This window comes from Heterocephalus glaber, unplaced genomic scaffold, assembly GCF_053883595.1.
Source record: "Heterocephalus glaber isolate CG9 unplaced genomic scaffold, H.glaber_assembly_v1.0 deba00001672, whole genome shotgun sequence".
NCBI classification, from domain to species: domain Eukaryota; kingdom Metazoa; phylum Chordata; class Mammalia; order Rodentia; family Bathyergidae; genus Heterocephalus; species Heterocephalus glaber.
This window is the reverse complement of record NW_028258409.1, coordinates 169,031-184,890: the sequence shown is the minus strand read 5'-3', so window position 1 is coordinate 184,890 and position 15,860 is coordinate 169,031.

The window sequence follows — 15,860 nt, the reverse complement described above, 5'->3', positions numbered from 1 at the left end:
CAACCTAATGATGCAAATGAAAAAGCTCAAAATATGAAGAAAACAGTAAAAATTTAGTAAAATTAAAGGGAAAATAAAAAATATAGAATAAATAAAAATTATTCCCAGCCCAAAAGCACTCAGCACAATATAACCAAAGAAGTGGTTTTAAAAAAAAAAGATAGAGAAAATTGACAATTTTTGTTGCACAATGAAAAAAACACCTGAACAATAAAATGAGTGTGGCAAGTAATAGAAGGAAGGACATGACCAATAAAAAGCAAAAAGATTGACTCAGTAGTAAAGCATCCTTGAAAGAAAGAAAGAGACAGAGACAGAGAGACACAGAGAGAGAGGAACTAAGAAAAGAAAAAAATTGAGAAAGAAAGATAAAAAGAGAGAAAGAAAAGAAAGAAAGAAAAAAGAAAGAAGAAAGAAAGAAGAAAGAAAGAAAGAAAAAGAAAGAAAGAAAGAAAAAAGAAAGAAAGAAAGAGGAATAGAATGAGCAAGCTTAGGAGTAGATGGTTTCTTTGCTAAAATCTATCAGACTTTTCAGAACTAATATGCATTCTTTAAAAATTCCAAGATTATGCCAGGTGTGGTGGTGCATGCCTGTAATCACAGCACTGGAGAGGGTAACCCAGAAGGATCACCACAATTTTGAAGCCACACTGGGCAACACAATGACTTCAAGGCCAGCCTGAACTACATAGTGACACCCTGTTTCAAAAAACAGAAAACAGAAAAAAATTCAAGCTATAAAATCATTTTTTCAAAAATCATTCACTCATAACTCATTCAGCTGATTTGTTAATTTAGAATTCCTCCAAAGTCTTTCAATTTGGGCTAGAATTACTTTGATACCAAAACAAGATAACAAAAAAGAAAACAGCCACAGGCCAATATCCTTGAAGAACATAGATGGAAACTATTCCCCAAAAAATACTAGCAAGTTGAATATATCAGCATCTTGAAAGATATAATTATGATCAAGTGGGATTTAACTCAGGGATGCAAGAATGGTCCAACAAGGGATTTATCTCAGGGATGCAAGCTAATCAATGTGATTCATCATATCAAGAGGTGTAGGACAAAAACCATATGATCATATGAATAGATGCAAGCAAAATTCAATAAGTTCAATTTTTTCATAAAATAATATCTCTAAAAATAGGCATACAAGGAACAGAGCATGATTAAAATCAAACCTAAAGCAAATACCACACAGAGCAGGGAAATGGTGGAAGTGTTTCCTCTAAGATCTGGACAACTGAACGATGCTCAATATTGACAGTTTTATTTACATAAGTACAAGAAGTCCTACAAAGAACAATGAGATATGAGAAAAATAAGACAAATCGAAACTAGAAAGGAGGAAAATAAATTATCACTGAAGCAGGATCTGGGAAGGATGGGTAAGGGTAATTACAAAAGGAGAAAGGAGGAATGAAAATGACCATGATGTGATATGTATATGTACAATTTCCACAAGATGAATGCATTTATATGTGTTATGAATATATATTAATTAAAAGAAAGAGCCATGAAGACTCTACAAAAAATTATAACAAACATTTCAATAATGTTGTAGGATGAGAAAGAAAAATAAAATTAAAGAGTGTTTGTAAACACTAATGAAACAGTTAAAAGAAGTTAAAGGAATAATTTTATGTATAATACTTGCAAAACTATAAAATATCTAATTTTAACCAAGGAAATGAAAAATTTCTATAATAGAAGTTATAAAACACTGATGAAGGAAATGAGAAGATCTCCAGAGAAAAAGAGAATGGGTATTGTTAAAATGCCCAGGAACCACAAAATGGTCAGTGGTTCCAGTGCAGTCCCTATCATAGGACCAATGACATTCTTTGCAGGAAATAAAACACCCCTAAATATCAAAATATTCTCACATAACAAGAATGAATTCCATGCACAAAGAACAAAGCAGGTAGACTCACAACACATGAATTCTTGGCACACTTCAAATTTATAGTAAACAGGATGGCAAGGTACTGACATAAAAACAGACAAAATAACACTTAGATTCCATCTGACTCCAGAAAAAATAATGGCCATCATTAAGAAGTCAAATTATAACAAATGCTGGTGAGACTACAGAAAAAATGGAACCCTTACATTGTTTTGGGGAATGTAAACACATTCAACCTCTATGAAGATCAGCATGGAGGTTTCTCAAAAAATTAAAACTAGAAATTAAATTTGACTGAGCTATTCCTCTTCTAGGTATCTTCCCAAAAGAATAAACACATCATATTACAGGGATACTTGCATATGCATGATTATAACAGAGCAATTCATAATAGATAAATCCCAAAAGGAGTTTATAGGTCCATAAACAGGTGACTGAATAAAGAAAATATGGTATTTATACACAATAGAGTACTACTCTGCCATATAGATGAATCAACTTCCTGGAAAATAGATTTACCTTGAGAGCATAATGTTAAGTGAAATAAAACAGACACACAAGCTTAAATATCACATTGCTTCTCTTATATGGGAAGCTCAAAGTATAAATGAAGAGCAAAAAATGATAATCAGAAGTAGGGAGATAGATGGAAGGAGAGTAAGTGAAGGAGATGAAAAAGGAATTAAGATATATTATGTATATATACAAATTCCCTACAAGGAAGGTAATCATTATGTACTTCAACTATGTACTAATAAAAATTTTAAAAGACACATCGATCAGTGGAAAAGAACAAAGACAAATGACTGCATTTATTTGCCCAAAAATGATTTTGAACAATTGTGCCTGGAATATATATTGAAGTCAGAATATTATCTTCAATGAAATTTGTTGAGAACATTGTATTAATTAACAAAGAATGAGCCTATACCTTTAATTCATTCTATATGTAAAAATCAACTAAAATTGCATAAAAGGTATAAATACTAAATGTTACCCCTGAAAATCTGAAATTACTGAGGGAGATGACAGGACAAACATTCTAGAAAATAAGTAGAGCCAGAAATATTTTGTGTAGGAAAATGAAAATAGACCGCAGTAAGGATCATAGTCAGATGGGAGTATATATAAAAAAGCGAGAACTAAACAGCAAGCAAAATGATCAAGAGTGAAGATACCATCTATATAGTGGGAGAAAATAATTGCAAACTATTCATCTGAAAGTGGTCAGTACACAGAATATAAAGGGAAGTCAAATAAGTCAACAGGATATAAGCAATCTGCTGCAAAAATTGATCAGTTATCTCAGTGGATACTTCTTAAAAGAAGGTATATAAATGTAAACATAAAAATCACAATCAGATTCATATAGAGACATGCCATATCATCCCACATAGAAGGACTACTATCAAAAAGATGAAAAAATCTCCTGTTGAAAACATGGAAAACAGGAAAGAACATTTCCCTTAATAAGAATGTTCATTAAAACAGCTCTATGGAACTGTTTAGAGGTCTCTCAGGGGAAAAAAGATTCAGACAAACAAACAAAAAGAACTACCACTTCAGGCAACTTGTACCACTCACTACTGAGAATATATCCAAGGGAAAGGAATCACTGCATTGAAGAAACATCTACACTCTTGTATTTATTGCAGCATTATTTTTCCATTAGTTTTATTGGTACATTTTAGGTATACAATACAGTTACATTCATCATTGGGATCTTGTACCTTTACATGATGTATCTTGTTTCTTATTTTTCCCCAACCCCCTGCCCTCTCTTCACCCCCTCCAACCCATTGCAGCATTATTGACAGTAGTCAAGAAAGGGAGGGCTGGGGATTTTGCTCAGTGGTTTTGCTGCCTGGTACGCAAATGCAAGGACCCAAGTTTGATCCCTGGTACTGAAAAAAAAAAGAAAAGAAAGGGAATAGACCTAAATATCCAATGATAGATGAACAGATAAAGAAAATGTGATGCATAGACAAAATAAAATAGTATTCAGCCATAAAAGATGCCATTTATTGTTATTCGTGACCACATTATTGACCCTGAGGGACATTACATTAATGAAGAAAGCCACATCCATACAGATAGATACCAATGTCCTCACTCATATGTGCAAACTGAAAACGTTTATCCCATAGAAGTAGGGAGTACAACAGAGGCCACTACAGTGGAAGAAGGATGGTAGGAATGGGAGTTAGAGAGGATGGAAAATAGTATGAAAAAAGAACAATGGGAAAAAAAATTCTAGTGTTCCACAGCAACAATTTCATACTTACCAACAATTTACAGTATGTTTCAAAATAGCTACAAGAGATGATTTTGAATATCTCCAATCCTAAAACTGATAAATGATTGAGATAATGGACATGCTAATCAGATTGATTTCATTATTGAACAATATATAAATGTATAATCACTGTACCCTACAAATATGTGAAACAATTATGTCAATTAAAAATAAAAATAAATAAAGAAAAGATACATGTGTGTTCATTATTTAATATTTATTTGCCTTGAATTTCATAAAGTGTAAAGAAAACAAGGCAAGAACCTTTCTTATATTTTATATGATATCTTTTCTTTGTTATTGTTGAGTTTTGGCTTTGAATTCTTTTTACACAAATCCAAGGGAAACAGTCATTTCCTAGTTCTGGTCTCTATCAAACATACGAAAAACTCTCAAGACAATATTGTATGAAGTATTGCACATAGCATATAACTTGTACTCTTTTAGACTCAGTAACTTTCTTCATTTCTTTTTCCCGGAGGAGAAAAAGATATGAAAATACTTACAGGACTATATTCCATGTTTACCTCTAAATTACCAACTACATATGAGCAAGGACTTTATCTAATCTGTTCACATTTTTATTTTCACTGTGATATGAAAATATCTGTACTTTTACATTGAATGAAATTATAAGAAAAAGGAGTTTTTTAAAGAGTGGAAAAATAAAACCCATCTCACTATAATTATACCACACAAAAAATTAAGAGAGCAGCAAAACACAACAAAACAAAAAAGAAAGAAAACAAGAACCAAGTTATAAAATGGAAACTGTGTAACTATATAACAAAGATTAATAACTAAATGGCAACAGGAAGGCAAACAGGAAATATGTTCTTGTGTTTGCAGGACTTTCTGATGTGGGGATTGTTAGAGGAATCAGCAGTGGGACCTCAAAATATGTGGCGGCTTTGACCCACTAGGTGGCAGTAGCACAGGCCCAGTTGTGATTACCAACACGCTGCAGATATTTCCAAGTGTCCGTTAGACATAATTTGTCTGTGGATGAAAACACATGCATACAGCATGGATGTGGAAACATTTTAAAACAGATCAAATTAAAATCACACGTATGTACCTGATTTATAACTTTGGGTTGATCACTTACCATGTGGTGACTCATTTTTGCACATACAAAATGAGGCCATAAAGCATACAGAAAAGACATATTTTCTTGTTTGTTTTTAAAGGACAGGGTCTTTCTATGCTGCTCAAGCTGACCTTGAACTCCTGTGCTTTAGTAATTCCTACCTCAGTGTCCTGTGTAGTTTGGACTACACATATGCATCACGGTACTCAACTGAATGGACTTTTATAAGAAAAAAATATGAGAATATCTATAAGATTCTAGCCTCAAGGAAACATGTATAAAAGATCCAAATATATCCCTTATAACTACCAAATGTTTTGTAAATGATGGACTAAATGACAGCTCTGAACCTTTGCTAACAATGTGATTTCCTTAATTGTACTGGGGGGGAAAGGCATGCAGCTAAGTGTGCAGTATTCATTGTTTTATCATTAAAGAACCACAGTTCTCATTTTTTAAGAGAATGGCAGGATCCTGGGGAGGGGAGAGGTGAAGGTGCCAACACAAGTCAAAGGTTTGGAGACCAAGTGACCTAATCAAGATACTTCCCTTGATGTTACACTATGGAGCCATCTTTAATGTAGGGATCCAATAAGTGTTAGGGGGTTAGAGCACAGAGGACAAACAGTTGATGCAGGAGTAATGAACACTGGATCCCCCTGACTGTCAATCTTTTCTCCTGGGAAAGAGAATCTGCAGGGGAAAACTATCTTTCTGGAGCAGAACAACATCCCATGGGGGAATGATGTGCCCAGAATGAGCAGCCTTGGGCTGAACAGGACAGGTTTTTTTTCCTTCAGAACCCTAAGTCTGGCTCAGAGATCACTGGTGGACTTTTTCCTGCTGTCTCTTCTTCTATTCTGATACATGAGCTGAAAGTGACTTCAAATGGTGAAATTCTGCCAAGATAAGGGACAAGTGCTAGAATTGGCACTAAATCATTCCTCCCCCAAACAATGGAAGTGTCTGTGTTTACAGGACATCCTGTTCACCCCTCATGGCCCACTGTCAGTGCACAAGTGGGAGTCCCCACCATCATTCCAGTGGCTGCTTAATGGAAGACATTGTGACAATGAGCTGAGAAAGAAATATCCTAAGGAAAATGAAGCTTAATTTATAATGAATGAAGCACATTTATAAGATTCAGTGCTGTTAAAATTTACATTATATTAAAGAACTATTATAGATGAAAACTTTCAATAGAAAATTATAAAAATAGATCTAAGTGCCAAATTTAGTTTTTTCTCTGAGAATAAAAAAATTTATGATTATTTAAAATAAAATAACAAAAAATTACTTGGTTTGATATTTACCTTTTAAGAAGAAATTATTCTTGAGAACTATGAGTTGATCCGTAACATAAGGGGGAAAGGTAAGATATGTGTGAAACTATTTTGGAAACTTTAGAGCACTAGGAAAATAACAGAAAAATAAGTGATATAGAAAAGTTTAAATCATAATCACTAGCATATTGTCCAGCTCTTAGTTACCCTCTTAAATAATATTTTCAGAGCACTCTTGATGTCTTTATTCCTTAGACTGTAGATGGAGGGTTTTAGCATGGGTGTGAACACACTGTACATCACTGAGGCTGTTGCTGTTGAGTATGAGTTTTGGGCAGCATCAGAACTAAGGTACACACCTAGGCTTGTGTCATAGGATAAGGAGATCACTGAGAGATGAGACGTACAGGTGGAAAATGCTTTATATCTCCCCTGAGCTGATGAGATTGCATGTATGGAGGAAGCTATCTTAAAACAAGAGTGAAGAAAGGGGACCACCACCCAGTAGCACAGTGGTAACATATATCACCACATCATTAGGAAAGGTGTCAGAACAGGCAGAGTGCACTATTTGATTTAGGTCACAGAAAAAATGTGGGATTTCCAAGTCATTACAGAAGGACAGCCATAACACCATTAAGCTGTGTAGCAGGGCATTTAGGACACTCAGCATCTAACATGCTAGAACCAGCAACACACAGAACAGGGGGTTCACAATGAGGGTGTAATGCAGAGGGTGGCAAATGGCCACATAACAGTCATAGGACAACACAGTCAACAGAATATTGTCCAACATTAGAAACAGTATGAAAAAATACACTTGAGTGATTCAGGTTTTATATGTTATGACTTTGCTCTGTCTCTGGATGTTCGCCAGCATGTTTGGTACTGTGGTGGAGGTGAAACCAATGTCCACAAAAGAAAGGTTGGAGAGGAAGAAATACATGGGTGTGTGTAGTCAGTAGTCTGACACTGTGGCCAGTATGATGAGCAGGTTCCCTAACACAGTGGCCAGGCACATGGATAGGAAAATTCCCAACAGTAAAGGCTGCAGTTCTGGATCTTCTGAAAATCCCAAAAGAAGAAATTGTGCAGTTTGTGTGTAATTATTTGATTCCATATTGTTGACATGAACTGTAGAGAGGGAGGGAGGGAGGGAGAGAGAGAGAGAGAGAAAGAGACAGAGAGAGCTATGGGGATGAAAGAGGAATAGACTTGTATTAGTAATTTTTCACAAATTACATCACGTATTTTCTATAGTAAACCCATCGTTTGTATGTTTCATGTATTTATTGGTTCCCTTTATTGGATCATTTTGGCATCTGTAATAGGGAATTTCTTTCCAATGTTCAGCTTGGTGTTAAGAGATCATGTATTATCTTATTATAATGAAAATATTTTGTGTACATTAGAAAATTTAAAATTGAATATAAACCTTGTTAAGAGAACTACCTATATGATATGTGAACAGTGCAAAATACTTATTGCTATTGTACATATAATTTAATGATGGAGAAACTAAGCAAGCAAACTTTAAACATTTTATAAAGTATGAGATCATGGCAAATGCCCGGAAGAAAAGGAAAGAAAATAAAAATAGACCCCATATGGATGTTTATTATTTTTTATATTCTTTAAATTATCTTTCAGGCAAAACCAGTACATAGGATGACAGTTGAACAAAGATCTCAAGAAAGATGGGGTGAGTGTCACAGGTTGCACTGGGGAAGTTGTGTCTGCAGGATGAACAGACAGTGCTAGACCCAGAAAAATATGCGTTATTCAGTTCTTCAAGGCCAAGTAGGAGGAGCGTTACTGTGAAAAAGAGCAAGAGCATGGGGTGTGACTCAGTTGTGGAGGCTGAACATGTTGGTGTCCTAGAAGCTAAGAGTACAATAGTTATAGACAGAGGCTGTGAAGGCTGTATCCTCCCTCTCCCTGGGAGGAAGGGAGGATAAATGAGATCAGATAGTGAGTACAGAAATACATGGGAAAGAATTAATGTCTAGTACTCTATAGAACAGTTCTTAAAAATTATAATTAAATACATTTTTTATATTTTGAAGTATGTAGAGATGATATTAAATGTTCCCAACACAGAAAGTAGCAAATGTTTAAAGAAATGGCCATTCTAATTACTGTAATATGACATTTTACCACAAAACATGCACAGTTAGTATACCTATTCAAATTAAAGAGTTTCAAATATTTCTTATTGCAACCACATCTACACCATAGGTTTCTTTTGTAGTGTATATAATTAGATATAAATATATATTTAAAAGAAACATTTTGTGTGGATCATAAAATCACAGTGCTTAGAGCAACCTAACAAGTTCAAAAATCTCAGGGGTGTCAATTACATTTGTGGTTCTTTCATGCAATTATACTTAAACACACAGATTCTCCATATCTTTGATCTGTAAAATGTGGTAATAAATGTGCTTGACTCATTAGGATTTTGTAGAAAATAAATAAGGTATGATGTAAGAATAATTTAATATGATTCTAAAAGAGGAGAGTAAGGAGAGGTGTTAGAAAATACTGCAGAATTCTGTGTGTACATCCAAAGGATATGAAACATACTTTAAAGGGATAGCCCCTATGTGCATAGTGGCATCATTTACAATAAGCAAGATATGAAATTAACCTAGGCTCCCACCAATTGATTAATAGATAATTAAAATGTAGTATATGTGTATAATAAGATATCAGTCACTGCACTTTGTATGCATGTATCAGATTATCATACTGCACTGCATGGTTAGGCGCCAATATTAAGTGTAAATTAAAAACATACTGGAGTAAATAAAAACATTGAAGAATGAATAAGCTTGTTTCCATTGAAATATCACAAGAAAAGTTCTCCCTGTGACCGAAGGTTTTTCCATTTACTCTTTGTTAAATTGGTTGCAAAGTTTTCTCTCCAATTTAAAATGAAGTTTTTTCTCTCTATATTTGTTGTTTTGAGTGCTGGCCTCTGTATTATGAATTACCATTTAGAGCCTTTTGACTTATGACAGGATTATATCCCAATTTAAACTTTGCAGGTTGAGGTTACATAAGTCAAAAAGCATTTAATTCATATTACCTACAAAAATCCTGCTTAATAACAGAGTACACCATAGTCTCAGGTTGTTTTCTCTTGTGATATTGTGGCTGACTGATTGTTTTAGGTATCCACCACTGTGGAAGAGTATGATAATGTATATTACTAATGTAAGTTAAGCAAAAAAAAAATAGAGTGCAATTTCCTTCATATGAGTATTGTTCCATCATAAAAGCAAGAAACCATACATCAAATCATCATATGTTGGGATTTATGTGAATATTGTGTCCAGAAAGCCCTTCTTTGAAATTATCTTCAACACTAAAACCACACAAACCCATACACACATATGCACACACAGAGAGCACACTGTAGTTATATTATGCTCATCTTAGCCCCAACCACATTATTAGAAATAAATTGATATGAGACAAGTTATCATCAAATTAACTTTTTCCTAAAAATATAGAAATAGAGCCTAGAAATTCCAGTTCATCAGTATCTCATCATGTGTAACTATGGGACCCTATATTGTTATGGGCAGTATCTGTCCTGTTTTTATGGAAGCAAATATACAGTCAGAAAATAGTGGAGGGAGATTGTATGGAACAGAGTGAGGAAAAGTCCTAATAAGCACAGGTGGTCCCTGAGAGACAATAAGGAAGAGCAGGCTTCCATCTTTCTGGTGGAATTCCAATTCCACGTATATGTTCATGATGTCCAGCAAAATAATAAAGGTCAAAAATACATTCATCCAAAAGAAAATTTATGTTATGAAGAATCACACAGTCTGAACACTACAACATAAAATAAAGAGCAAGCTTAGAAAAGCATCCAACAATTCTTGAAATAAAAATGTACAATGAAGAACAAAATTTTTTTGGCATTTTTTCAGGAGCCACCAGAAAAATTACCTTCCCTGTGACTGGGGTACATTCATTTGACCAACTGGTCTTTGTATAATTTAATATTAGATGAGAAAGTATTGTTCCTCATTGTTCCTGTGAGGTTCTTTCCTTTTTTGTTCTTAGGCTTAGCATTTAAATCTCTAAAATATTGCCTCAATTTTTAACTGACACAGTAACTTTGCATATTTTTGGATTAGAGTAAGATATTTGAATTCTTTTAAACATTGTGTGATGACCAGATCAGGATAGCTGACATTTCAATCACCTTAAACATTTACTACTTCTTCATGTGGGAACATTCAAAATTTTCTCTACCAGATATTTTGAAATAGTGACACAATTAGTAGCTGTCAGCCATCATTACCCTACTTTCTACAGAGCATAGAAATAATTCCTCTTATCAGGCTGCTTCCTTTACCCATTGCTCATCTTCTCTCCATTCCCTCTACCCTCCCATTCTTTCTAGCTTCTGCTTTTAAGTAGAATCTTATATTGGGAAAATCCATTTGCACACTCTAGAACTAGTTCTGGTATTCAGAAACAAGTGGTGGTTTCCCAGCATCATATTTATGAAACTGTCCAGGAAGTTCATAAACATTTACATTAAATAAACATCTCCCTGTGATAGGTCCCTAGAACATAATATCAAACAAATATTTATTTTATTGTACTCTTTCCTAGCTATTATAATGTGAAGAACAATTGAGCAGGGACTTTCCTTGCATTGCTCATCTTTCTTTTCACAATGGTGTATGATTAAATATGAATTATTTGGAAAAAATAAAGAAAATGAAAAGTTTTGAAATAAAAGAAATTGTGAGGGAAGAGAACCACATAAAATATGGTGGTTATAAAGCAGCTGTATTAAACAAATTTGAATGAAGTATTGAACAATATGCTACAATTAAATATAAAATAGAAATAATTGAATGATACTAATATAGATTTATAATTACATTGATAAATATCTAGGCATAAATTATATATTATACACTGATTGTAGAAGATTCTAGCATACAAAGATACTCAGTTATTGTGTGTTGAATGAATTAAGAATTTTGTTCTACACATATAGATGTTTATCATAAGGATATTGTTCTTCAATTGCTTGGAAAATCCTGAATGATAACAAGATGGGATTCATAGCTATTTTTTGAAAGAAAATAAATTTGGTACTTCAGCTTATATACTTTATGAAAAGTCAGAGGTTTCAAGCAGCTCAATATGAAAGTAAACGCTATGATTTGGATATATATCAAGAAAACTATGCTTAAAAATTCAGGTGAGTAAATTATTTTTAGACAAGGAACAAATATGCAAGAAGATAGACATTTAACTAAATAAAAACAAAACATTTCCTGGAAAAAATTCTCTCTGAAAAACTGACACATAATAATATTTTAAAATCACTTGAAATTCATATAGCTTTAAAATTAGCATTAGATATGAAATACCATTAAAATGTGCATGTTAAATATAATCCAGTCAGTGAAACTATTCAGCATAACCATCACAGATGGGAGAAAATTCTTAGGGGTACTATTGAGCAGGAGGCTCAGGAGATCACAAACTGGAAAGAAGACTGCACTGAGAGTAAAAAGTATTTACAGTGTATCTGGGAGCTTAACCAGGCATCCCAACAAAAACGGCATGAGTGTGAATGTGTGTGTCTTACAGAAAAAGAAATTTTGAGAGAATCTGAGAACTTAAGGGCAATGAATGGCAGTGAGAATGTAATTAAATTCATGCTTTCCAAACCACTATATGAAAAAAATGGAATAAAAACTACAAACACATTATGTAATTACACTATAGTAATTATTTAACAGCATTAACATAGACACTAACTTCAGATTAAATTTCAAAAATCTTAGAAAGAAAACTATAATTTTACCTTATGTAAATGTATAAAGATTAAAATACCTTCATGATGATAAAAGTAATTCATAATCAAATAATATGGAAAGGCAACCAGTGATGCCTGAGTTAATGTAAGTTTTAAAAATAGATGTAATCATAAAAGGCACAATAGTGAAAAACAGAGATTTAAAAACAAGTTAGAAATGTGTATTTCTGTATAGGTATATGTTATTTACTGGAATGATGCAAATGAATTTTCTACCTAATAAAGTGAGAAAAATATGATAGAATCATCAATTATACATGATGACATAAAGAAAATTGAATGAAACCAAGTTGGTGGAAAAGCTCAATTCTTAAGTTTGAAAGAATGCAATAAAGACAATAATACAGCGCAATATGTGTGTGTGCCAACTCATCAAATGAATGTAATTATTATGTGTCACAATCAAATACTGATAATGTACAAGGAAAAAAGTTTATAACAAGTTTGCAATAGAAAAGGTAAAGACCCAAGGAACTCATATTCAATCCCATGATGAAGAAACAATTCCAAAACGTTCACTAGTATATCATATTTTACCTACTAAATACATTTTTAATTGTGAATGCAAAGCATGATAGTAGATACTGTAATTTTATGAAATATAAACTGTTCCTACCAGGCCATAGTTGAAAGAAATACACTATTTTTCATTGGAGCAGCATGGTCTAAAGTCCACTATAATACTGTAAAATGAGATGCTCTCGCTTAACTCAATATCTCGCCATAGCTGATATCTGATTTTTCTACTTCCCATAATTGGAAAGATCCTTGGAAACATGTTTTATTTTTACAGAGATAATATCAACCTCTCATTTCCTCTTCTGATTGTGCTTCCATTACATTCATGTCATTGTCAGTAATAACCCTAAGATGCTGAGTTCAACTGACACTTCACTTTCTAAAATCATAACTAAATATAATAATGCATTAATTAGGCCAGCCATCAAAGAGCCCTGCAAACTGCAATCTTTCAGCTCAGGGCTGAGGTGGCTTGGTTGTGGGGGATTTCACGTACCTAGAAGTTGGTGGCTTCCAATCTCTGAACCCCTCCTGCAGCAACTGTTTATCAGATTGACCTGGATGAGATCTCTGAGAAAAAGGTCTCTGGCTGGAAATCCTAATTCCCCCTTGAATAAAGATGGAGAGGAAACTGGGTGCCCAGAAGAGACAGCAGGAACAATTCCAGCATTGATCTCTGAGCCAGTCTTAGGGCTCTGAAGGACACAGCTATGTCCTTCCCTGCCCAAGGCTGCTCATTCTGAGGGTCAGGAGTAGAGAGAATACATATGGCTCCTTAGATCTTCTCATTACTCACATATCTCTCTTCTGCTCCAAGCCCTGGTCACATCATTCCCCATGGGACATTGTTCTGTTCAAGAAGGATAGTTTTCCCCTGCAGATTCTGTTCCCTGGAAACAAGGCTGAAAGTCAGGGAAATCCAGTGTTCATTACTTCTACACCAATTCTTTGCTTTCTGGAGCACTAACCCACTAACACTTATTGAAACCCTACATTAAAGGTGACTCTCCAGTTGGACAGCTAGGGAAATATTTTGATTAGGTCCCTTGGGTCTCCAAACCCTTGATTTGTGTTGGCACCATCACCTCTCCCATCCCCAGAATATTGCTGTTCTCTTCAACAAGGAGGAGAGCTATGGTTCTTTGATGAGTAAAAGAATGAGTACCACACTCCTTAGCTTCATGTCTTTTTTCCCCAGTACAATTAGGAAAATCACATTAATGGCACAGGTTAAGTGCTGTCTTTTAGTATTTCATTTACAAAACATTTGCTAATTATAAGTAATGTGTTTGAAGCTTTTTATACATGTCCTTACAAATATTTTCTTATTTTTTTCTTATAAAATTCCATACAATTGAGTATGTACAGTGATGCGTATGTGTAGTTCAAACTATCAAGACACTGAGGCAGGATGAATTTTAGAGCACAGAAGTTCAAGGCCCATTTGAACAGCATAGTGAGACCTTGTCATTAAAAAAAACCCAAGAAAACATAAATATCTATTCTTTATGGTCAGCATATTATGTCTCCACTCTGTATGTGGTATGTGTCTCAAAAGGGTAAGTGATGAACGCACAGTTACACATCAGCTAGATAAAAAATATTTTAATTGGAGCAGTTTTAAAATATTTCCAAGTCCATGCTGTATGCAGGTTGTTTCATTACAGTCGAGGTATTCTTAATAGACACTTGGAAATATTTGCAGGATGTTGATAATCACAACTGGGCCTGTGCATCTTCTACACAACAAAAAGTCCTAGAAACCTGATACCATATTTCCTGTGTGCCTCCATGTTTGCCATTTAATTGTTAATCTTTGTTATATAGTTACATGTTTGCCGTTTTATAATTTGTTTCTGTTTTTGCTTCTCTTTTGATTTCCTGCTCTCTTAATTTTTGTGTGGTACAATTATTTTGAAATTGGTTTTATTTCCCCCATCTTTAAAAAACAACTATTTTTTCTTATAATTTCATTCTTTGTCAAAGTACAGATATTGTAATATCTGTAAATGTGAACAAGTTAGATAAAGTCCTTGCTCATTTGTAGTTTATATTTTAGTGGTGAATGTGTAATATACTCATGTATGTATTTTCACAACTTTTTCTCCTCAGGGAAAATGAAATGAGTACAACTTGTATGCTATGTGCAATATTTCATGCAATATTGTCTTGAGAGGTCTCCATATATTTGCTAAAGATCAGAGCTAGGAAGAGAGTGTGTCCCTTGAATTTGTGTGTAAAGAATTCAAAACCAAAACCCAAGAATAATAAAAGAATTATATCATATAAAGCATAAGAAAGGTTCCTGCCTCATATCCTTCACACTATATATAAAACAATAAGGCAAATAAATATTGAATAAATAAGGAACCAACATGTTTCTTTACGTTTTAACTGACATCATATTTGCACACAATTTTAAGGTACAATATAATATATTTATTCATATATATATATATATGTATAGTGCAGTGGTGAAATCAATCTAATTAGCATGAGAATATCCATTACCTCAAACTTTTATCAGTTTTGGTATTGGAGATATTCAAAATTCTCTCTCAGCTACTTTGTTATATACCGCAAATTGTTGCTATATTTAGTCACCATACTGTGCTGCAGAACATTGTAACTTTTTTCTTTCATTGTTCTGTTTTTCATGCTATATTGCATCATCTAACTCCCATCCCTATCACCCTTCTCCCAGCATCGTGGGCTCTGTTGTACTCCCTACTTCTGTGGGATAAATATTTTCAGGTTACATAAATGAGTGAGGACATTGGTATTTGAGTGGACCTTTCTTATTTCAGTTCATATAATGTCCTTCAAGGTCAATCATGTGGTCACAAAAGGCAAACTTTCATCCTTTATGGATGAATACTATTCTATTGTCTATATGT